Source organism: Nycticebus coucang, chromosome X, assembly GCF_027406575.1.
Source record: "Nycticebus coucang isolate mNycCou1 chromosome X, mNycCou1.pri, whole genome shotgun sequence".
Taxonomy (NCBI): Eukaryota; Metazoa; Chordata; class Mammalia; order Primates; family Lorisidae; genus Nycticebus; species Nycticebus coucang.
Window position 1 is genome coordinate 108,218,997 of NC_069804.1, and position 25,805 is coordinate 108,244,801.

Here is a 25,805-nt window from a genome sequence, read left to right on the forward strand (position 1 = left end):
AGCAAACATCATCCTGATCCACAAACCAGGAAAAGACCCAACAAGAAAAGAAAATTATAGACCAATATCACTAATGAATATAGATGGAAAAATATTCAACAGGATCCTAACAAACAGAATCCAGTAACACATCAAACAAATTATAAACCATGACCAAGTGGGTTTTATCCAGGGTCTGAAGGCTGGTCAATATACATAAATCTATAAATACAATTCAGCACATAAACAAATTAAAAAACAAAGACCATATTAGTCTCTCAATTGATGAAGATAAACCTTTTGATACTATCCAGCATCCCTTCATTATCAGAACACATAAGAAAATGAGTATAGAAGGGACATTTCTTAAACTGATAGAGGTCATCTACAGCAAACCTACAGCCAATATTGTATTCAATGGAGTTCAATTTAAATCATTTCCACTCATGTTAGGAAGCAGGCAAGGTTACCAATTGTCTCCACTGGTCTTTACCATTGTAATGGAAGTTTTAGCCATTGAAATTAGGGAAGAAAAGGCAATCAAGGTATCTATATAGGGTCAGAAGAGATCAAACTTTCACTCTTCACAGATGATATTGTATATCTGGAAAATACCAGGGATTCTACTCAAAAACTCTTAGAAGTGATCAAGGAACATAGCAATGTCTCAGGTTACAAAATCAACACCAGAAATCTGTAGCCTTTATATATACCAACAATAGTCAAGCTCAAAAAAATCAAGGATTCTATTCCATTCACAGTTATGCCAAAAAAGAGAAAATATTTGAGAGTTTACCTGACAAGGGACATGAAATATCTCTATAAAGGGAACTATGAAACTCTAAGAAAAGAAATAGCCGAAGACATTAACAAATGGAACAACATACCATACTCATGGCTGGGAAGAATCATTATCGTCATAATGCCTATACTACCCATAGCAATATACAATTTTAATGCAGTTCCTATTAAAGCTCCACTGTCATACTAGATCTAGAAAAAATAATATGTCATTTTATATGGTATCAGAAAAAACCTCGAATAGCCAAGACATTACTCAGAAATAAAAACAAAACAGGAGGAATTACACTACCAGATCTCAGACTGTACTATAAATCAATAGTAATCAAAACAGCATGGTACTGGCACAAAAACAGAGAGGTAGATGTATGGAACAGAATACTGAACCAAGAGAATGAGCCCAGCTACTTACCATTATTTGATCTTTGACAAGCCAGTTAAGGACATTCAGTGGGGAAAATATTTCCTATTTAACAAATGGTGCTGGGTGAACTGGCTGGCAACTTGTAGAAGACTGAAACTGGACCCACATCTTTAACCTTTAACTAAGATCAACTCTCACTGGATTAAAGATTTAAACTTAAGACATGAAACTATAAAAATACTAGAGAAGAAGTGCATGGAAATCTCTTGAAGGAATCAGCCTGGATGAATATTTTATGAGGAGGACCCCCTGGGTAATTGAAGCAGCATCAAAAATACATTACTGCAACCTGATCAAACTAAAAAGCTTCTGCACAGCCAAGAACATAGTAAGTAAAATAAGCAGACAGCCCTCAGAATGGGAGAAGATATTTGCAGGTTATGTCTCTGACAAAGGTTTAATAACCAGAATCCACAGAAAACACAAACTTATTAGTGAGAAATGAACAAGTGATTCCATCTCGGGGTGGACAAGGGACTTGAAGGGAAACTTCTCTGAAGAAGACAGGTGCATGGCCTACAGACACATGAAAAAATGCTCATCATCCTTAATCATCAGAAAAATGCAAATCAAAACTACTTTGAGATATCATCTAACTCCAGTAAGATTAGCCCACATAACAAAAACCCCAAACCAGAGATGTTGGTGTAGATGTGGAGAAAAGGGAAGACTTCTACATTGCTGGTAGGAATGCAAACTAGTATGGTCCTTTTGGAAAGATGTTTGGAGAATACTTAGAGATCTAAAAATAGACCTACCATTCAATGCTATAATTCTTCTACTAGGTATATATCTCAAAGACCAGAAATCACATTATAACAAACATATTTGTACCAGAATGTTTATTGCAGCCCAATTCGTAATTGCAAAGTCATGGAAGAAGCCCAAGTGCCCATCGACCTACGAATGGATCAATAAATTGTGGTATATGCACATCATGGAATATTATACACCCTTAAAAAGGATTGAGACTTTACTTGTTTTAGGATTACATGGTTGGAGCTGGAAAATGTTATTTTTAGCAAAGTATCTCAATGTACTAAGCCCTACTATGAAAGTAATTTATAGCTTTTATATGAAAGGTATAACACTATTACCACACAAGAATATGGAAAAGGGGCAAGGGAGGGGAGGAGACAGGGGAGGATGGGTGGAGGGAGGGCAATTGGTGGTACCACACCTACAGTTCATCTTAGAAGGGTGCAGGTGAAACTTATTAAATGCAAAATATAAATGTCTGAACACAATAACTAAGAAAATGCCACGAAGGCTATGTTAACAAATTCGATGAAAATATTTCAAATTGTATATAAAAACAGCACATTGTACCCCATGATTTCACTAATGTACACAGCTATGATTTAATTATATATATAATTAAATTAATTATATTATACATTATATATATATATATATAAATTGGTGGAAAGATTCCCTATTTAACCAATTGTGCTGTTAGAATTGGCTGGCAACCTGTAGAAGACTGAACCTGGACCCACACATTTTGCCATTAACTAAAATGAACACTCATTGGATAAAAGATCTAAACTTAAGACACAAAGCTATAAAAATTCTTGGAGAGAGTGCAGGAGAAACACTTGAAGAAATTGGCCTGGGAGAATATTTTATAAGGAGGACCCCCTGGCAATTGAAGCAAAACCAAAAATACATTACTGGAATCTGAGCAAACTAACAAGTTTATGCACAGCCAAGAACACAGTAAGTAAAGCAAGTAGACAGCTCTCATAATGGGAGAGGATATTTGCAGGTTATGCTTTTGACAAAGGATTGATATCCAGAATCCACATAGAACTCAAATTTATTAATAAAAAAATAACAAGTAATCCAATTTCATTGTGGGCAAGGGACTTGAACAGAAGCTTCTCTGAAGAAGATAGGCACCTGGCCTATAGACACATGAAAAAATGCTCATATTCTTTAATCATCAGAGAAATGCAAACCAAAACCATTTTGAGATATCATCTAACTCCTGTAAGAGTGGCTCACATCACAAAATCCCACAACTACAGATGTTTGAGTGGATGTAGAGAAAAGGCAACATTTCTGCACTGCTGGCTGGAGTGCAAGCTAATATGTCCCTTTTGGAAAGAAGTATGGAGAATACTCAGGTATCTAAAAGTAGACCTGCCATTTGATACTGCAATTTCTCTACTAGGTGTATATCCAAAAAGACCAAAAATCACTTTAGAACAAAGAAATTTGCACCAGATTTTTCACTGCAGCTCAATTCATAATAGCCGAGTCATGGAAGAAGCCCAAGTGCCCATCAACCCATGAATGGATTAATAAGTAGTGGTACACATATACCATGGAATATTATGTAGCCTTAAAAAAGGATGGAGACTTTACCTATCTTATACTTACATGGATGGAGTTTGAACATATCCTACTCAGTAAAGTATCTCAAGAATGGAAGAAAAAATATCCAATGTACTCAGTACTATTATGAAACCAATTTACATGTCTTGGCAAAGCAACTAAGAAAATGCCAGGAGGGCTATGTCAACTAATGAGATGAAAATGTGTCAAATATTATGTGAAACAAGTGTATGGTGCCCCATGATCATATTGATGTACACAGCTATGATTTAATAAAAAAAAAAGAAACCAATTTACAATCACTCACAATTTCTTTTTTTTAAATTAAATCATAGCTGTGTACATTAATACAATTATGGGGTACAATGTGTTAGTTTTATATACAATTTGAAATACTTTCATCAAACTCATTAACATATCCTTCACTGCATTTTCTTAGTTATTGTGTTGAGATATTTATATTCTACCCTTAGTAGATTTAATATATACCCTTGTAAAATGCACCATAGGTGTGATCCCACCAATTACCCTCCCTCCACTCATCCTCCCCTTCCCCTCCCCTCCCTCTCCTGATTCCCCTTCATCTTGGGCTATAGTTAGATTATAGCTTTCAATTGGAAGTGTGGGTGCTTATAAATTAGTTTCATCATAGGGCTGAGTACATTGGATTATTTTTCTTCCATTCTTGAGATACTTTGCTAAGAATAATATGTTCCAGCTACATCCATGTAAACATGAAAGAGGTAAAGTCTCCATCTTTTTTAAGGCTGCATAATATTCTAGGTGTACATATACCACAATTTATTAATCCATTTGTGGGTCAGTGGGCACTTGGGCTTCTTCCATGACTTAGCAATTATAAATCCAGTTGCAATAAACATTGTGGTGCAAATATCTTTGTTCTAAAGTGATTTTTGGTCCTCTGGATATATATCTAATAGCAGAATTGAAGGATTGAATGGCAGGTCTATTTTTAGATCCCTAAGTGATTTCAAAACATCTTTCCAAAAGGAATATATTAGTTTGCATTCCCACCAGCAGTTGAAGTATAGATCACAACTATGGCCCAGGATGAAGAAGGGAGGAGGAGGGTATGGGAGGGGAGGTGAAGGTTAGATTGAGGGAGGGTGAATGGTGGAATCACACCTATGGTGCATAATGCAAGGGTACATGTTGGATCTATTAATTATAGAGTATAAATATCTTAACACAATAATTAAGTAAATGAGACCAGGTATATATAACCAGTATGATGTAAACATTCCTATTTCTATATGAAATCAGCACATCGTACCACATACATACATTAATGTATACATGATCTATGTGTTTATGATTTAATAAAAAAATTAAAAATAAAAAACAAATAAAAAATAAAAATAGCCCAGTGTTGTGATGGGTACTTGTAATCCCAGCTACTTGGGAGGCTGAGGCAAGAGAATGGCTTGATCCCAAGAGTGTGAGGTTTCTGTGAGCAATCATGCCATGGCACTGTACCAAGGGTGACAAAGTGAGACTCTGTCTCAAACAAAAAATAAATTGCCTCTTTTAATCATCACAATAACTCTGAGAGAGAGTTAATTTTGTCTCTTTTTACAGATTAGGAAAAGAGGGGTTAAAGAACTTGTCTGGAGTATATATGTAGGAAGCAATAGAACTGGAATTTTCTCCAGTATATTCAGATTTTAAAAGCTGTGGACAAGGGGTCTGACATGGTGGCTCAGACTGTATTCCTAGCACTCTGAGAGTCTGAGGCAGGTGGATCATCTAAGCTCAGGAGTTAAAGACCAGCCTGAGGTAGGGCCAGACCCCTGTCTATAAAAATAGCTGGGCATTGGGGCAGGTGCCTGTAGTCCCAGCTACTTGGAAGGCTGAGGCAAGAGAATCACTTGAAACCAAGAGTCTGAGTTTGCTGTGAGCTATGACACTACAGCACTCTACCGGAGGCAACAAAGTGAGACTCTGTCACACACACACACACACACACACATACACAGTTGTGGACAAGAAGTGAGTACAATTCAATTTTAGCCATTTTGTTTTCATTCCTATGTCGTCACAGAAGATACAAGGAAAACTTTGGCAGACAGTTACCTATTTCTCAAAGTGTCATTCAGTGCATGTAGTTGTTGTAACTCATGTATTTTAAAATTAAATCTTGCAAAGTAGTATGAAGTCAAAAACATTTTGTATAATAAGTCATGAATTAGAGACAATGTTAGACCAAATGAGGCATATGGTTGTTTTCCTGATGAAAAGTAAATTATTAGCTTTAAACTATATGTGTGTATGTGTTTGTGTGCATGCATGGGTGTAATTACAATTTCACTTGAATGAGTTGGCCTTCTAAAGTACCTGACTCTTCCAATAACATTTGTTTCTTCCTCTAATAATAACTAAATCTAGGAAAGACCTCAAGGTATAAACTACATGTTGCTCATTAGCCTTAAGCTTTTCATGATGAGCATGTTCATTATGGTGTTTAATAATTTGTGTTTCCTTAGAATGTTTCATCCTAGAGTTCTATGTGTGCTTTATAAACTTTAATTCTCTTAGCACTTTAATCGGGAAGATGTGTATGTGTATATGTGGTTTAAATATGTCCCAAATGATTGAATGTTCTATTTTAGGCGACAAAGTGTGCGAAAGTCAATTATAGAAGCCATTCTTTTCCTGAATTATGTACTCTGAACATGAATATATAACCATAATTTCAGGAGTATGTGTTTTTCAAAAAAGTATTTCTGTACACAATTCACAAACTATATATTTCCCAACTGCCCCCAAAATACTCTAGATCCAAGTACATTTATGAAATTCTTATTGGGGTCTTATAGAAGCTCCAGAAGTTGATTCAGTTACATAATTAGAATGATCTAGAAAACCTCTGTATGTAAGTCGGATGAATTATAGTTATGTAAATAAATGTCCATGCACATGCACACACAGAGAAATATTGGACTTTTGATGTGACTACTAAGCCAAAGACTTGCCCATTATCCCATACTTACCCAGGACTCCTACATCATAGCTCATTCTTCATAAGCTCTTTGTCTTTTCCATGTGCATACCAGAGAAGAACCTTTGTTAAGTGGATGTTATTTTGCTTGGGATGTCTAACAAACCAGAAAGAAACTGCAACTAGGATACCTTTATGTCATTTACTAAAGTGCAATGTGGCTATCTATTCTACAGAGTAAAAACACCTTATGTGAACAAAATAGTGGGGGTTGGAGATTATAACCTTGGCCAATGTGTTAAAAATAAAAATACATTTTGTTAAAATATGATAATGTGAAATCAAGAATTGAATTCCCACACACATATTTTGTTCTACACCCACATTGTACTTTTGCATGCCAACAGGCACACAGCTAACCTCATAGAACATAAATTTGTAATTTTATGCATATATTACATATTGAAGTATTTACACAAAATAGACCCTGGAAACAGGTAATTTTTACCCGTGGTGAGTATGCAAGATCACATACATACAGTATATGCAAAGTATAGTCTGGTTCCTCTGAATTTTTTGCCTCGTAAGAGGGTTATAATTCAATTTAAAATTGTATGAGATTGTTCCTTCAGTTATTTTTTCCAACCCTATGCTTTTGCAAACCATCCATTTCCTAAGTAACAATTTCTACTTGGGTGGGTTTCTCATTCTCATAATGCCTTTTACATATCATTTTCCAGGCAGTGTTTCTAGCAGGTGGTTTGCTCCTTAAAGCAGCTTCTTTAAGTGTAAAGGAATTTTAGCTATTCACACAAAGTACTTTCTTTTATCCAAGAAAGCATCAAGGAAAGACAATATTCTAAGGAAAGTACAAACAATCTGGCAAGTGTGGGAACGGCTAATTTATTTAGCTCCAGAAAAGGCAGCATACAGTGGTTTTGGGGTTTGATGACATTGACAGCTTTATGCACTCACATGATTTAATCCATTTCAGAAATGAAGAGAACACAATGTTTTAGGCTCAGGGGCATTTATATTAGTCATGGTTACCAGAGAGAGTTTTAAGAAAATATTATTTTGTTTATGCTAAAATGGCCCAATTAAAAATTAACTGTACTCTCAGTTGGCAAACGTTGGGACATTTAATGCATAATCAGAATTCAACAAATAAAATACTCATCATCTAAAAAGAGTAAGACCTTAACCCAAGGCCAAAACCAAATTACTCAATCACCCGTTAAACATCAGACTAAGATTTAGTGTGTATTTAACTGGAATGCATGTATGTTGCAGGCTCACTAGATGCAAAATCATGTAGAACAAGACATCACCAAGCTATTTGAGAATGAGAATGAGATGAGTTTACTCATCACTGGGGATTTAGCAATATTTCTGAACTGGGTATAATAACTCAGGATAAATCTTCTTCTTTTCAATGCTCATATCTGGAACAGATTTCAGGATTGTTAAAAATGGAGAACACAGGTCACCTTTCTCTGAAGGATACATTTTTCAGGGTTATAATTTTATTATGCATCTTTGCTACAGTGGTGGTCTGTGTATGAGGAGACACCAAGGTTATGTAGCTGTGCATCATTAAGAAACAGATGATGAAAGGAGGAATAACATACATTCATCAGCAAACCAATATAAAAATGAAAAGAAATTAATACTAGAGTGCATGGGGCAGTGTGTGAAAAAAATGTCTATGGCCTCTCAATCAAAGCCAGATAATATGTCTCATGGCTCTTTCGATTAGTTGCTCCCTGTGCCATTGAAAGGCACTCATTTCTCCCCCACCATTTATTTTAGTTCAACTAAACTAAGGCTCATGTATGTTAATTGCTGTTCAGATTTTCTTGGCTTTTGTGACTAAGAAAACCTTTCTAATGTCAGTAGCACTCTCCTTTGTTACCTAACTCTAGTATGTTCATGATATGTATTATTAGAGAAATAATTTATATTCCTTCATTAAACTAAGTATGTATCTGGTTTTTTTTTTCTGTGAATTGCAGTCAATATTAGCTGTTAATCATCTATAAAGTCAAATATTCACTGTGTCTATTGATTTTACTCTCACTGACAACCCTTTAAACACTCTGAAATTACTGTATACTGATGTTTTACAAGTGCCCCCTGACATCACTGTACCATTGGCTTTCATTTAAGTTGCTTTTCATATGGCATTGTAAAATAACTATTCTATAAAAGCAGGCATGTAGAAAAGTGATTAAGATGCATTATTATTATTTTTTTATTGTGCGGGATTCATTGAGGGTACAAAGAATTAGGTTACACTAATTAGATTTGTTAAATAAAGTCCCTCTTATAATTCTGTCCCACCCCCAATAGGTGTTCCATACACTGTGACCCCCCATCTTCCTTTCTCCTTCCCTCTACCCACTTGCTCATTCCCCTACCTCCCCTTTGTCTTAGCTCATCTACTGCCTTCATATTAGAATTGAGTACATTGGATTCCTGTTTCTCCATTCTTGTGATTCTTTACTAACAAAAATGTGTTCCACTTCCATCCAGGTTAATACAAAAGATGTAAAGTTTCCATCTTTTTTAGTGGCTGAATAGTATTCTATGGTATACATGTACCATAGCTGGTTAATCCGTTCTTGGGTTGGTGGGCATTTAGGCCGTTTTCACATTTTGGTGATTGTAAATTGAGCAACAATAAATAGTCTAGTGCAAGTGTCCTTATGACAAAAGGATTTTTTTCTTCTGGGTAAATGACTAGCAAAGGGATTGCAGGATCAAATGGAAGGTGTAATTTGAATTCTTTGAGAATTCTTCACACTTCCTTCGAAAAAGGTTGTCTTAATTTGCAGTCCCACCAGCGGTATAAAAGTATTTCCTTCTCTCCACATCCACGCCAGCATCTGCAGCTTTGAGACTTTCTGGTTGGGCCCTGCTCATGGGGGTTAGGGGATATCTCAGGGAAGTTTTGATTTGCATTTCTCTGATGATTAGGGACACCGAGCATTTTTTCATATGTTTGTTAGTCATTTGTCTGTCTTCTTTAGAGAAGGTTTGACTCATTGCCCAGTGATATATGGGATTATTGGGGGTTTTTTTTGTTAATTTATTTGAGTTCTTTATAGATCCTAGTTATCAAGCTTTTGTCTGATTAATAATATGTAAATATCTTTTCTCATTCTGAAGGTTGGCCAATGGTTTGCTTTGGTTGTTGATTCCTGTACAGAAACTATTCAATTTAATTAAGTTCAATTTGTTTATTCTTGTTGTTGTTACAATTGCCATGGAAGTCTTCTTCAAAAGTCTTTTCCCAGGGTGATATATTCAAGTGTTTTCCTCACACTTTCTTTAAGGAGTTTTATTGTTTCAGCCCTTAGATTTGAATCTTTTATCTATCTTTAATCAATTTTGTAAGTGGGGAAAGGAGCAGTTCCAGATTCAGTATTTTTTACATGTGGTTATCTAGTTCTTCCAACACCATTTATACAGCAGGGATTCTTTTCCCCAGTGTGTGTTCTTATTTGGTTTATCAAAGATCAGAAGGCTGAAAGATGTTAGTTTCTCCTTCAGGTTTTCTATCTAGTTCCAAATGTCGATTTTTCTATTTTGTGCCAATACCATGCTGTTTTAATCACTATGGCATTGTAGTATATACTAAAGTGTGGTAAGGGGATGCCCCCAGCTTTGGTTTTATTACTAAGAATTCCCTTGGCTAACCGGGGTTTCTTCTGTTTCTATACAAAACCAAGAATTGTTTTTCAAAGTCTTGAAAGTATGATGATGGCATTTTAATGGGGATTGCATTGAATCTGTAGATTGGTTTGAGTAGTATAGACATTTTCACAGTGTTGATTTTTCCCAGCAATGAGGATGGTATGTTCTTACATTTGTTAATATCTTCTGCTATTTCTCTGCTTAGGTTTCATATTTTTCTTTGTAGAGCTCCTTCACCTCTTTTGTTACTTATATTTCTAGGTTTTTCATTTATTTTGAAAATGCTGTGAAGGGAACTATGTCCTTGATTAGTTTCTCATCTTGTATGTTACTGGCATATTCAATGGCTACTGATTTGTGGACATTGGTTTTATTCTGAGACATTGCTGTATTTTTTGATCATTTCCAGAAGTCTTGTGGTTGAGCCATTGGGTTCTCTATGTTTGAGATCACATCAGAGGCAAGGAGTGAGAATTTGACTTCCTCTGCACACATTGGGATGCCCTTTATTTCCCTCTCTTAACTTATTGTATTCGCTAGAACTTCCAGGACTATGTTGAATAGTAGTGGCAATAGAGGACAATCTTGTCTGGTTCTAGTTCTAAGTGGAAAAGCTTTCAGTTTTACGCCATCCAGTATAATATTAGCTGTGGCTTTGTCATAGATGGCTCTGATCAGTTTAAGAAATGTGCCACCAACGGCTACATTCTTCAGCATTCTAATAAGAAAAGGATGCTGACTTTTATTGAATGCTTTTTCTGCATATATTGAGGGGATCATATGGTCTTTGTTTTTTATTCTGTTTATATGGTGCATTACATTTATGGATTTGGATATGTTAAACCAGCCTTGCATCCCTGAGATGAAATCCACCTGATCATAATGAATGATTTTTTAAATGTGTAGCTGTAATCTATTGGCTAGGATTTTTTTTGGAATTTTTGCATCTATATTAATTAGTGAAATTGGTCTAAAATTTTCCTTTTTGGTGGCATCTTTTCCTGGTTTTGGAATCAGGGCAATATTTGCTTTGTAGAATGTTTTGAAGAAGATTCCTTCCTTCTCAAATTTTTGGAATAATTTTTGCAGTATGAGTTCTTTGAAGGTTTGGTAGAATTCTAGTGTGAATCCATCTAGATCAGGGCATGTTTTTATTGGAAGAATTTTAATTGTTTCTTCTATCACAGTTCTTAAAATCAGTGTGTTCAAGAGATCTAATTTTCATGGGTAAGCCTAGGGAGACGGTATGATTCAATGTATTGATCCATTTCCTTCACATTGTCAAATTTCTGGGTGTAGAGTTTCTTGTAGTACTCAGAAATGATCTTTTGCATTTCTGTAGCATCTTTTGTTATTTACCTTTTATTGTTTTTGATTGAGGTCATTAGAGATTTTACTTTTCTCTTTCTAGTTAATATGGACAAAGGTTTATAAATTTTATTTATTTTTTCAAAAAAACAGCTATTTGTTTTGTTAATTTTCTAAATGCCTCTTTCATTTTCAAATTCATTGATCTCTGATTTAATTTTTTTTTTTCATTTTTGGGGATTCATTGAAGGTACAGAGGACCAGGTTACATGATTGCATTTGTTAGGTAAAGTCCCTCTAATAATTGTATCCCCCTCTGAAAAGGTGTGTCACACACCATGACCCCACATACTCCTCCCTCCTTCCCTCTTGTGGACCTCCCCTTCCCCCACCTTCCTCCCTCCTTCCCTATCTCTGCTCTCTCCTTCCCCCAACTCCCTCCCTCCTTCCCTATCTATGCTCTCCCCTTCCACCACCCCCGATCATGTACTAGGTCATCTACTGTCTTCACATGAGAATTGAATACATAGGATTCTTGCTTCTCCATTCTTGTGATGCTTTACTAAGAATAGTATGTTCCACTTCCATCCAGGTTAATACAAAGGATGTAAAGTCATCTTTTTAAATGGCTGAATAGTATTCCATGGTATACATATACCACAGCTTGTTAATCCATTCCTGGGTTGGTGGACATTTAGGCTGTAAATTGAGCTGCAAAAAACAGTCTAGTGCAAGTGTCTTTATGGTAATAGGATTTATTTCCTTCTGGGTAGATACCCAATAATGGGATTGCAGGACCAAATGGGAGGTCTAGCTTGAGTTCTTTGAGGGTTTTCCATTCTTCCTTCCATAAAGGTTGTATTAATTTGCAGTCCCACCAGGAGTGTGAAAGTGTTCCCTCCTCTCCATATCCATACCAACATCTTCAGTTTAGAGATTTTGTGATGTGGGCCATTCTCACTGGGTTAGATAATATCTCAGGGTGGTTTTAATTTGCATTTCTATAATAATTAGGGATGGTGAGTATTGTATGTTATGTTTGTTAGCCATTCGTCTTCTTCAGAGAAGGTTGTATTCATTTTTCTTTCCCATTAATATACAGGATTGTTGGTTTTTTTTCATGTGGATTAATTTGAGTTCTCTGTAAATCCTAGTTATCAAGCTTTTGTATGATTCAAAATATGCAAATATCTTTTCTCATTGTGTAGGTTGTTCTTTTTGCTTTGGTTGTTGTCTTCTTAGCTGTACAGAAACTTTTCAGTTTCATTATGTGCAATTTGTTTACTTACGTTGTTGTTGCAATTCCCACTATATTATTCTTCACAAACTCTTTCCCCAGACTGATATCTTCAAGTGTTTTTTCTATGCTTTCTTTGAGCATTTTTATCATTTCATGCATTAAATTTAGGTCTTTCATCCAAATTAATCAATTTTTGTGAATGGAGAAAAGTGCAAGTCCAGTTTCCATCTTTTACATGTGGATATCGATTTCTCTCAGCACCATTTATTGAATAGGGATTCTTTCCCCCAGTGTATGTTCTTGTTGGGTTTATCCAAGATTAGGTGGTTGTAAGTTGTTGGTTTCATTTCTTGTTTTTTTTTTTTTTTTTATTCTATTCCAAATTTCTATGTGTCCATTTTTGTGCCAGTACCATGCTGTTTGAACATTATGGCCTTGTATTACAGGCTAATGTCTGGTATGCTGATGCACCCAGCTTTGTTTTTGCTACTAAGAACTGCCTTAGCTATACAGGTTTTTTTCTGGTTCCATACAAAATGAAGAATTATTTTTTCCAAGTATTGAAAGTACAATGTTGGTATTTTAATAAGGATGACATTGAATCAGTAGATTGCTTTGGAAATTGTAGACATGGTAACAATGTTGATTATTCCCATCCATGAGCATGGTATGTTCTTCCATTTGTTAATATTCTCTGCTATTTCTTTTCTGAGGATTTTATAATTTTCTTTATAGATGTCCTTCACCTCCTTTGTTAGGTATATTCCTAGGTATTTCATTTTCTTTGAAGCTATGGTTAATGGAGTTGTGTTTTTAATTAGCCTCTCATCTTGGCTGTTGTTAGCATATACAAAGGCTACGAACTTGTGGACATTGATTTTAAAATATGAGCAATTACTGTATTTTTTGTTGATTTCCAGGAGTCTCGTGGTTGAGCCTTTGGGGTTCTCTAAGTGTAAGATCATATTGTCAGCAAAGAGGGAGAGTTTGACATCCTCTGCTCCCATTTGGATGACCTTTATTTCCTTCACTTGCCTGATTTTATTGGCTAGAGCCTCCAGCCTATGTTGAATAATAGTGGTGATAGAGGACAATCTTGTCTGGTTCTATTTCTAAGTGGGAAAGCTTTCAGTTTTACTCCATTCAGTAAAATATTATCTGTGGGTTTACCATAGATACCTTCGATCAGTTTAAGAAATGTGCCACCTATGCCTATACTCTTCAGGGTTCTAATTAGAAAAGGATGCTGGGTTTTATCAAGTGCTTTTTCTGTATCTATCGAGAGGATCATATGATGTTTGTTTTTGCTTCTGTTGATATGGTGAATAATGTTTATGGGCTTGCATATGTTAATCCAGCCTTGCATCCCTGGGATGAAACCTACTTAATCATGGTATATGAATTTTTTGATGATAAGCTGTAATCCATTGGCTTGGATTTTCTTGAGAATTTTTGAACCTATATTGATTAGTGAAATTGGTCTGAAGTTCTCCTTTTTAGTTGGGTCTTTTTCTGGTTTAGCTATAAGAATGCTGTTTGCTTCATCAAAAGTGTTGAGGAAGATTCCTTCCTCCTCAAATTTTTGGAATAATTTCTGCAGTATGGAAATAAGCTCTTCTTTGAAGATTTCATAGAATTCTGGTGTGAAGCCATCCATACGAGAGGATTTTTTTTGTTTGGGAGGTTTTTTATTGTTTCTTTGTTCTTAGTGCTTGAATTTGTTCTGTTCAGAAGATATATTTTTTTCCAGGCTAAATCTAGGGAGTGTGTGTGAACACCATTATTGATCCTTTTCCTTCACATTGTCAACTTTCTGGGCATAGGGTTTCTTGTAGTATTCAGAGATAATCTCTTGTATCTCTGTGGCATCAGTTGTTTTTCCCCCAATATCATTTCTGATTGAGGTTACTAGAGATTTTACTTTTCTATTTCTACTTAGTCTGGACAAAGGTTTACCTATTTTATTAATTAAAAAAAAACTCCTTATTTCATTTATTTTTTGAATGATTCTTTTGTTTTCAATTTCATTGATCTCTGATTTAATTTTGGAGTTTTTTTTTTTTTCCTCAACTTGTTTAGGCTTAGATTGTTTTTCTTTTTCCAATTTTATAGTATTACCTGTGAATTTGTTGATACATTCTCTTTCTATTTTTCCGATGTAGTCATCTGCAGTGATAAATTTTCTTTTAAGGATGACTTTTTCTGTATCCCATAGGTATTGGTAGCTTGTGTTTTCACTGTTGTTATTCTCAAGGAAGGTTATTATTTCATGTTTTATTTCCTCCTGCACCCAACTGTTATTCACCATAAGGTTGTTTAATTTTCTTGCCTTTGTGTGGGATTGAAGAATTTTGTTGGAGTTCAGTTTTACCTTTAAAGTCTTGTGTTCTGAGAAGATAGAAGGTAAATTTTTAATTCTTTTGATTCTGTTGAAGTTTATTTTCTGTCCTAGGATATGATCATTTGAGAATGTTTCCTGGGCTGATGAGAACAATGTATATTCTTTAGCTTTCAGATGGTGTGTTCTAGATATTTCTATCAAGCACAGTTGTTCCAGGATCTCATTTAGGTCCCTTCTGTCTTTGTTTCATTTCCATTTAGAGGATCTTTCCAGTTCTATAAGAGGAGTGTTAAAGTCCCCTGCTATTATGGTGTTATGGGATACCATATTGCTCAGACTAATTAAGATCTGTTTCAAGAATCTGGAAACATTTAATTTGGGTGTATAAACATTTCAAATTGAAATGTCTTCTTTCTGTATTTTTCCTTTGACCAATATGAAATGTCTATCTTTGTCTTTTTTGACTTTAGTTGCTTTAAATCCACTTGCGTCTGAAAATAAATTTGCAACCCTTCTTTTCTTCTAAATTCCATTTGCCTGAAAAATTGTCTTCCAACCCTTAACACTGAGTTTTAATTTGTCCTTTGTGGCTAGATGTGTTTCCTGCAGACAGAAAATCGATGGCTTGTATTTTTTTGTATCCAATCAGCCAATCTATGCCTCTTCAGTAGGGAATTCAAGCCACTAACGTTTATTAAGACAATTGATAAGTGTGGTAGTGTTCTATTCATCTGATTTTGTGATAGCATATTTCTTAGTTTTTTTCTTTTGGATCATTGTGGAAGCTAGGTTCTGTCTTTTAGTTTCTGGATGCTTACTTTGCTGGTGGCCCATTTTTATAGTCATAGGGAATTCAAGCCAATAACATTTATTAAGATAATTGATTAGTGTTGTAGTGTTCTGTTCATCTGATTTTGTGATAATCCATTTCTTAGTTTTATATTTTACATCATTGTGGAAACTAGGTTCTGTCTTTAGTTTCTGCGTGCTTACTTTGCTGATGGTCCATTTTGATGGTTTGTGTAGAATATGTTGAATTATTTCCTGTAGAGTTGGTCTTGTATTGGCAAATTTCCTCTATGTTTGCATATCAGTATAAGATTTAATTTCTTTATCAATTTTAAAGCTTAGCTTAGCAGGATATAGAATTCTGGGCTGGACATTTTTTTTATTTAGGTAGATTAAAGTTAGATGACCATTGTCTTCTGGCTTGAAAGGTTTTACTGGAGAACTCTGTAGATGGATTTGTTCCTGTAGTTCAGTTTTCACTTACTCCAGGCAGCCTGAAGAATCTTTCCTTTTGTCTTGACTTCGGACAGATTCACCACAATTTGTCTTGGAGAAGCTCTATTTGAGCTGAGGTGACCTGAGGTACGATATACTTCTGAATGGAGTATGTCAGAATCTTTGGTGATATTTGGGAAATTGTCATTAATAATATTCTCTAGTATGTTTTCTATTCCTCTGGGGCATTCTTCTTCCTCCTCTGGGATACCTATCACTTGTATGTTTGAACACTTCATGAAGTCTCATAATTCTGTCAGTGAACAATCTGCTTTCTCTTTTTTTTCTACCTCTTTAACTGTCAGAGTTATCTCTAGAGCTTTGTCCTTTAGCTCTCAGATTCTTTCTTCTGCATGTTTTAATCTTTTATTCATAATTTCTACTACATCTTCAAGTTTCCTAATTGACAGTTTCAATTCCTTCAGCTCTGCTATATCCTCTCTACATTTTTCATATCGTTTATCTCTTATTTGATTCTATTTTTGGATTTCCTTTTGGTTATTTTCCACTTTCTGAGCAATTTCCTTCATTGATATTATCATCAATATTTTAAATTCCCCTCTGGCATTTCTAACATTTATTTTGAGGTGGAATCCTCTGCATTACCGACTTTATGGTTTCTTGGGGCATTTCTCTGGATTTTTCTGCTCTTTCTTCTTCATGAGTGTTTTCTTTTATCTGTTTCCTTGCCCCAATTTTCCTTTCACTTCCTCTTGCTCTTAAAGGTACTGTGCCTCTGACCTAATATTTTGGTTAGTCCTTTTGGTACAGGACTGAAAGGATAAGAAGATTGTTGAATGAGAAGGGAACAAAGATATTTAAAAAAGATAAAGGAGAGGGGGTGAGTAAAAGGAAATATTGAAAAACAGAAGAGAGGCATAGAAAGAGGGAGACAGGAGTAAATAAGTTGTACAGCAGTGTACTTTGACCCATACCTTAAAAACCTCCAACCTCTGGGACTGCTGGATTGGGTGGTTCGCTTGAGGTTAGCAGCTCTTTGCCAGCCTGAACAAACACAATATCCCACGTGCACCAAATAAAGTGGAAAAACAATACTATACATCCAACCAAAACAAACAGAAAACCTTACAAGATAAAATTGGGAGAAAAGCCAAATAACAGGTGCAGAAACACTTGCAAAAATGAAGTTCTTATTATTGAAGATGACAACAATGGAAAATTATAATTACACTAGAAAAACAAAGAAAGAAAAAAAAAGAAAAAAACTAGGTGGAAAAAGTTGAAATTAAAAAAAAAAAAGAAAAAAAAAAGCTTAAAAAACCAGGCAGTATATATATATCTTGCTGAATATTGTTTGGGCAACAGGTGATCTTCTAGGGTATTAGATTCTAATCACAAAGCTGATACATCTATATGAGGAGACTGGAGGCTTCTGCTGAGTTCTTTGCCCTCAAATCCTGCAGGGTTGAGAGCCTGCATCTCTTCTCCACCCACTTAAAAGACACTTTAAACAAGTTACCTTGGCCATCAGAAGCTTTCCCAGGAGAGTACGTGTTGCTGGGGTATCTCCTAAAGTGGATGCCCACTTATCAGATGTGCCCAAACTGGCCTCACTCTATATCAGGGCTGAGGCTGCAAGGCAGCTCTCCTATTGCCAAACACTGAAAGCTCCACTCTTCCCCTCTTTCTCAGTCCTGGCCTTTGGCATTTTTCAGAGTCACTAGATCACTCACCCAACAACTTCCAGCCTGGTCCTCACTCTGCAACCTTGAGGGTGAAGCCTGCAGGGCAGTTCCCCTACAATGGCTATGCAGCCCACAACCAAACAATGATAGTTCCATTCTGGCTTAGCATCTCATTCCTGGACCTTGGACCATGCTTAAATTTACCCAGACTCTCATCCAATTTCTTCCAAGGTAATTCAACTGAGTGCCCAATTCCAAAAAAAAAAAACAAAACAATCCACAGGAAAGGCCTTCCCTGTCTTCAATCCCACTGCTGTTGTAGGTACACCTGTGGCAACTGCCACAGCCTCAGACTGAATGAACGCAACCACTTGCCACCTCTCCACTGCTTTTGTCCTCCTCCTGGGGTCCAGAAGTCTCTTTCCATCTCCCTGTTTCCCCAAAGGGATATTTCTGGATAGAGCCCACAAGCCAGAGGGCCTAGAGTCTTCTCTCACCAATCTCACCTCTCTCCATTGCAAAGAAGGTGTTAGCCGCTATCTTGCTCCTCCTACCTGATTTAATTTTTATTTCTTTTCTTCTGCTGGGTTTGAGATTAGATTGTTCTTCTTTTTCCAATTCCATATGATGGTTCATGAGTTTGTTGATGTGCTCTGTTGGTTTTTTTTTTTTTTTTTTTTTTTGAATGTAGGCATCTAATGTGAGAAATTTCCCTCTTAAGACTGCTTTTGCTGTATCCCACAGGTTTTGGTATCTTGTATCTTTCTTGTTATGTTTGAAGAATTGAACAGTCTCCTCTTTTATCTCTTCCTGAACCCAACTATCCTTTAGTAGAAGTTTTTTTCATTTCAAAGTTTTTGTGTGGGAATAATAATTTTTTTTTTTTTGGAGTTGTGTTTCACCTTCATGGCTTTGTGGTCTGATAAGATACAAAGTATAATTTCTATTCTTTTAATTTTGCTTCTGACTTCCATTTTCTTGTCAATTCCTTTTATTGTCTTTATCATCCATCTTTTGAATTTCTTTTCTGTCAAATCTATTAATTCTTTATAGGTAGAGTCTTCTGCAGTAGCTGCCTCACTGTCCCTTGGGGGTGTTTCTCTGTTTTGGTTTTTCATGTTGCCTGAATTTTTCTGTTTTTTCCTCCTCATGTGTTCTTTCTTCTTGTTCACCTCCTTGTCCTCCTTTTTTCATCCTATTGCTTCCTTTGCTTCAAATTACCCTGTCTCAGAGCTTAGGTCTTGAAATGGCCTCAGCCTGAGCAAAGTGAAACTCTTTGTCATGTCCAAAAAAGGTAGAAGTGCTTGCTCTTGATGAAAATATGTTGCAATATGTCACTGGGACACTTGGGGTGGGGGTACTGTTGTTTCTCTAGGAGACAGAGAGCACTGATAGCTATGTCTATGGTCCTTATTCCTATTTTAGCTGCCTTGGTGATTTCCTGATTGTTTCTGCAGCATTCATACCATACTGTGTGGGGATCTTAAAGCTCACAAGAATCCTTCATGGTCAGGTCTCACAGTGCCCCCAGACTCCAGTTACTGTGGGGTGCAGGAGTCCCTCAGCCTGTCCCAAGAGTGGAGTTCTGATTCTGGCAGGCAGAATTAAGATGGCCGTAATTTAGGCCCCTGCTAAGACCTTATCACAACCTTCCCACAGTGGTAGCTCCCCAGTTGCTGAGACCTTCTTCATGTGGCTGCCTTCCCAGCATCAAACCTATGGCAAATCCACTCCAAATGGCATTCAAATCTTGTTGTTGTATCCCATTTAAGTCCACCAATACTTCCAAGCTTTCCACTTAACGTGAAGCTTCCCTAATAACTGATAATTCCAGAAAGGATTCCTCCCATTCTGAATCTCTGTGGGGACGGGGGGCAGCCAATCCCAGCCAGTGGCAATCACTTTCCTTTTTCATCAGATTTTCACTGCTCTTGTCCATATGCTGTATTCAGCTCATCACCTCTTTGCTGTGCTCCCTGAGCTACTGCTCTGGGTAGCTTTCAATTCCCTGCTATCAAGTATGGTTGGATTCTCTCTTTCCCCCCAAAGACCTATTAATTTTCTAACCTCATTCTCCAACATCATATTGATAGTCAAATTCTCTCTCCCTCTTAGGGGAAAAATGTCGCTAAGGACATCTTTGGATAATAAATACTTTGAGGTTTTTTTTCTCCTTCAGGTTTATAGAATCATGTGTATATCTATAAAATACTAAGTTCAAGCCTAAGTGGAACATTTCACATTGAGAAATAACCCAATAGAAGGTAGAGGCTAGCAACATAGATTTTTCCATGATGGTCAGATCATACATGGAAGAAACAGTCAGTAACTTGAAGGCAGCAGATTCAAACATATAAGGTAAAGCATTCCCATTTGTGCCTAATTATTTAGCAATTGTTCATAATGCAAATGCTACAGAGTTTTCTAGGTCATTTGGCATGATGTGAGAAATCACCACTCTGACCCCACATGGTGAAGCATCAGTAGCTAAATAGGTTTGTAGGGCAAGATCATAATATACTAGAATCCTTGAGGACATTGGTTGCTGTTTAGTCAATTCAAAAGCAGCTTGATATTCCTTTCACCAATGGCGTTGTTTATTGTTCTGTAATAGTTCTGCCAGGAAAAGTTAAGTGCTATGAGAAAATTTGGTTTAAATTTCCTGGAGTAGTTTTAACAGAAACAGAAAGAATATGTAATTCTATATATAGATAAATGTCATATATTTAGATGATGAGGTTAAGATACATTTTACACATACGACACATAGTATACACATATTTGTATTTATGCAATGAAAGGTAGAAATAATTGATTAAGCCTGTGGGTGTATGAACAGAATTTCTTGTTGAAAACATAAAAGACTTAGTAGGAAATTAATGTAGAAAATAAAATTTAAATAAAAACATTTACTATTTATTATTTTCAGGATGATTATTTAATAGCTTTAATCACACCCACTTCTCTGTAGCTTAGGTAGAATGAAATACTAAACAAAAAAGTCACATAAAATACTTAATTGACAAACGTTTAAAAATTAAATCTCTAAAATAAGTACATGTGCCTAATGAACACATGTATATGTGAAATAAAAAAAATGAAAAAAATAAGTAAATGTGCTAAGGATGTGGGATGAGTATTTGTTGCTTGATTCCTATAACTTGATCACTTGATCAATAACAATAAATTATTATTTTGCCAACAGTTTTACTTAATTTAAACTAATCTTAAAACTGTTTGCCTTTTCGCTATTTTTTAGCATGCTCCTAAAATTCAAAATATCACATATAAACTTTATTATTTTCTAATTTTTCATCATAATTAAATGTAATGAGGGTGGGTTTTGGAAGGAAGACTAACTGGCACTAACCATATCTCTTCTTATTGAACAAATTTATTTCATAACTGTCACCAAACATAAATCCATGATATATGAAGCTCTATAAAATTTATGTCACTTTATAATTCTGTAATTACGTTCATTATTTCAGTGCATGGCTAATGATCCAAATCTAAGCAGAGTTTGTGTTATAACTAGTCGTTATATATTCTTACAATGACACTTGTTATACATATACAGCTGATGAAAACAAATGGAGAAAATTCTCCACTTTCCCTTTACATTCTACAGTTAGAATTTTCTTTTGATATGCATAAAAAATTAACAGTAAAAAGCCAGAAAGTTATACAATACTTGTTCTTACAGACACTTGAAATACATGACTAATGAATGTTATTGTACATACATAAAAATTCTTTGATTGAAATGAAATCTTTTTAAAAAGAATGTGGTGACAGTTCAGGAAAGGATGAGAACAGTGGGCCTCTTTAAAACTGTATTAAAATCAAACAAGTTATAACCTTGAGCAGACAAGTCCTTCTAGTCATAACAACCATAAAACTAGATAAAATCTTAAACATATATTTGAAAGTATCACACAACTCATAATCAAAATACACTTGAGTTGTAACATAGAGAAGGGAGTCCAGAGTAATGAATGAGAATTCTATAATATTTTCTTATTTTTAGTCTGTTGTTTGGACAGACAGGCAGAACATAGGGCTGCTGCTGAGAAAGAAACAAATACTGCCTCCAGTAATCTTTTGCATCAAGAGAGACCAAAATAGGTGTTCTAGATTGGTTTGACTAGCCAGTAAGAGCTCAGTGAGAAGGGAGATGAGTCAAACTGAGTTTTATATACTATTGTTTTTTAATACTTTTGCCACATTTTTGAACTATGCAAAGCAGGAGGGTAAGAAACAAGAAAAAAAGTATGAAGGGCTAAAAGGATCGATACATTAAAGGACAGAGCAATTCTATTAATGCACAAAATAATGCAGCTTCAAAATACATAAAACTAGAAGTGAAAGCAAAAGTAATTAAATTCACAGTTGAAATCTGTGACTGCAAAACTACATACACAATATTTGATAAACCAACCAGACCAAAAAAAAAAAAAGATATATAAGAACTGAATAATGCCTCTATCCAGCATGTTCTGCTTGATATGCATAGATAATACACCCAATAACAGCAGGATGCACATTATTTTCAAGTGTTCAAGGATTATTTACCAGGATAAACCATATCCGGTGTCACAAACAAATTAAAATCACAGAGTATGTTCTATGATCAGAAGAGAATCAAACTAGAAACCAGTAATATATAAACAGACAGTAAGAAATCTTAAAACATTTGTAAACTAAACAACATAAATTGAAATAATCCATGCATTGTATGTATACCATGAAATACTATTCAGCCATTGAAAAAGATGGAGACTTCACATCTTTTGTGTTAAACTGGTTGGAAGTGGAAGACATTATTATTAGAAAAGCATCACAAGAATGGAGAAGGTAGAATCTTATGTACTCAATTCTGAGGATAATTGAAGGGGTTATGTACAGGGGGTTCGGGGAAGAGGGCTGCAGGGAGAAGGAAGGAGAGAAGGTGGGGGTGGATCATAGAGTGTGATGCACCTCTTGGGGATGGGACTTTAAGAGGGACTTTACTTAACAAATGCAATCAATGTAACCTCATTCTTTATACCCTCATTGAATCCTCAAAAATAAAAGAGTAAAGAAAAAAAAAAGGCTTGGTGCCTGTGGCTCAAGCGGCTAAGGAGCCAGCCACATTCACTTGAGCTGGCAGGTTCGAATCCAGCCCATGCCCACCAAACAACAATGACTGCTGCAACCAAAAAAATAGCCAGATGTTGTGCCCAGCGCCTGTAGTCCCAGCTACTTGGGAGATGGAGGCAGGAGAGTCTCTTGAGCCCAGGAGTTTGAGGTTGCTGTGAGCTGTGATATCATAGCACTCTACCCAGGGTGACAGTTTGAGGGTCTGTTAAAAAAAAAGTCTTAGAAAAATAAGAAAATATGTTGAATTGAAAAAAAATAAAATTATGGCACAAGTGAGCAAAGTTGATTGGTACATAATTTCACTAACTTCTTACATTAGAAAAAGTGAAACTTTTTTTTTTTAACTGCTAAGCACAAAAATCTTTGGTCTTCACTGAGGGCAGAATATCTACAAATGATGCTCAAAGAACACAGGGAAAAGCAGAAGGAAAAGATTTTTACTGTTTCTTGGTCTATGAACCAGAGGGAAAATGGTTAATAGTGTTTTTCTCCTTGTGTCTCTGCCAAATGGATTCATGAAATATGTAATTAATGAATAAACAAAACTGAAGTGAAGATATTTCACCTTCCCTGTATCCTTCAGAAATTGTCTAAATACAGACATAGTTTCTGTACAGCAAGAAATTTAAGCTTAGACACCAGATTTCTTCCCAATTCCTCATCATGCAGAATTTCCTCTTTTTAGTTCCTCCCACAAAGTGCTGATTGCTGTATCACTTCAAAACCAATAGGATTCGCCGTTCTGGCATTAGCAACAAGGATGGAAGAAAACTGGCTGGACCTCAGAAAGAGACCTGAGCGTGTGTAACAAAGATGACTTTATAGAGGAAGCTTTGAACCCACAACAAACACTTTTCAGCTGATAGCATCAAGCGATGAATTTATTCAGACCCAAAGAAAATTTGCTGGTGAGGGAGGCTTTCTTTGATAATTCTGTGACTCACATATTCAGGAAGGGGCAGTGGGAAAGCAAGAACTTTCTCCTCTCTGCATGGAGACCTTGAGGAGCCCCTAGATAATAGATGCTATCTTCGGTAGGATGGTTTTTCTGAGATGTGGCTCACGGTCATATTCTAAGAAGCCACAGCCTCCTAAAAACTGTGCAAACAGAAGTTCTGTGATTACTGGCTGGTCTCAGATGGTGTTTAGAAAGCACATGACATGCCCACCAGGCTGGTAAGACACCATCTATCACCTTGTAGGTACACATGAGTCAACCAAAGACACTTGGTGGGGCTTGACGACATGGACCACTGCAGCCTGCACTTGGGATGTGTTGTAAGCAGCATTACCAAAGCAGTGGTTAACCATAACTATCTGGGCCAAGAGGATGTGAGCCAGCCAGGCTAACATCCTAATGGGGCAGGACAACCAGAATTTCCACATAATTGATGGGAAATAAGCCTGATGGGCCACGAAGCATCCCCTCATACCAGTTCTCATCTATTTGGTTACTGAGGGTGATGACATCACTCTCTTAAAAACCCAACTCCCCTCCATTTTCAGGTTCAAAGTCATACCGGGCTTGGCAGCAGGGCACCTGAAGGTTTGGGAGTGCCTGTGTGGGAGAGACCCCCATTGGGCTGAGTACTGTCTGCAGTTGGGAACTCTAGACTCATCTGCAGTTTAGGCTGATATTCCCTTCTAGGCTGAGATGAAGCTTGTCTTATTCTCTCCTCCAGTCTGACTGTGACCTGCTGGAGGATCTTCGCTGCCTGCTTGTGGTACTCCAGCTGGGCCCGCACAAGAGCCAAGAGCTGGCTCACCTGCTCGATAACCATATCTAAGAGATGGAACATGCTTGACTCAGCAATTTCTTTGGATTCATCAAATTTCTCTAGAGCTGGACGAAGGTCTTCATCTGGAATCTTGCCTTGTCGTTTCTTCTTATAATCAAAATCCAGGCGTCGACCATCCAACTTCTTCAGATGATGTTGAATTTCCCTAAAATCTTTGTCATGAAGGTTCGGAAGAGGGTCAATGAAGTTTTGCTTCACTTCCATGTCCAAAGAGTCTTTCACCTCCGAGAGTTCCCGCATGGCCTCCCCCACTTCACCAAGAGCTGGGCCAAAGTTGCAGTCATCCCCTAGCTCTCTTCCAAACTTGAGTATGGACTCTGCCAGCAGCGCCTCCGCCGGATGGTAGCCTGGCCCCTTCTCTTGGCCGCAGATTTTTGACATGGTCTTAATCATGCTGAGCTTAGCTCTGGAAGCTGGATTGGATTGAAGGTATTTAATTGTTTTAGTTATTATTTCCATCACAGCTTTGCTGGTGACGTCCACTTTTTTTCCCATCTCTTTGAAGTCATCATCTAGTTTGGTTCCTTTGGCTCCTCCAACCTTCTCACTAACTTTCTGAGTGGCATTGTGGAATTGCTTCTTGAGCCCGGCCACTGACATGGTGCAGGAGGACAAGCGGGTGGCTGCCGGGTGCGGTGGAGTGGGAACGGGGGACAGAACGGGGCTGTACCCTTGCCTGGCTGCTGCTCCTTCTGCCACTGCCTGGGCTGTAGGCACGGGGGCGATGAGCCAAGACCAGATGCGGGCTCATGCAGAGAGACACCCTGACCAAAAGTGAAAAATCTTAAATTAATAATATAACTTTTGACCAGGAGAAATTAGAAAAGAAGAAAATAAACGCAA

At 36.5% G+C, this 25,805-nt stretch overlaps 1 pseudogene; it reads right to left on the reverse strand.

Annotated features, from left to right (window-relative positions):
* Window positions 1-24,517: 24,517 nt before the first annotated feature.
* LOC128578089 (endophilin-A1-like) lies at window positions 24,518-25,562 on the reverse strand (annotated as a pseudogene).
* Between the last annotated feature and the right edge of the window lie 243 nt (window positions 25,563-25,805).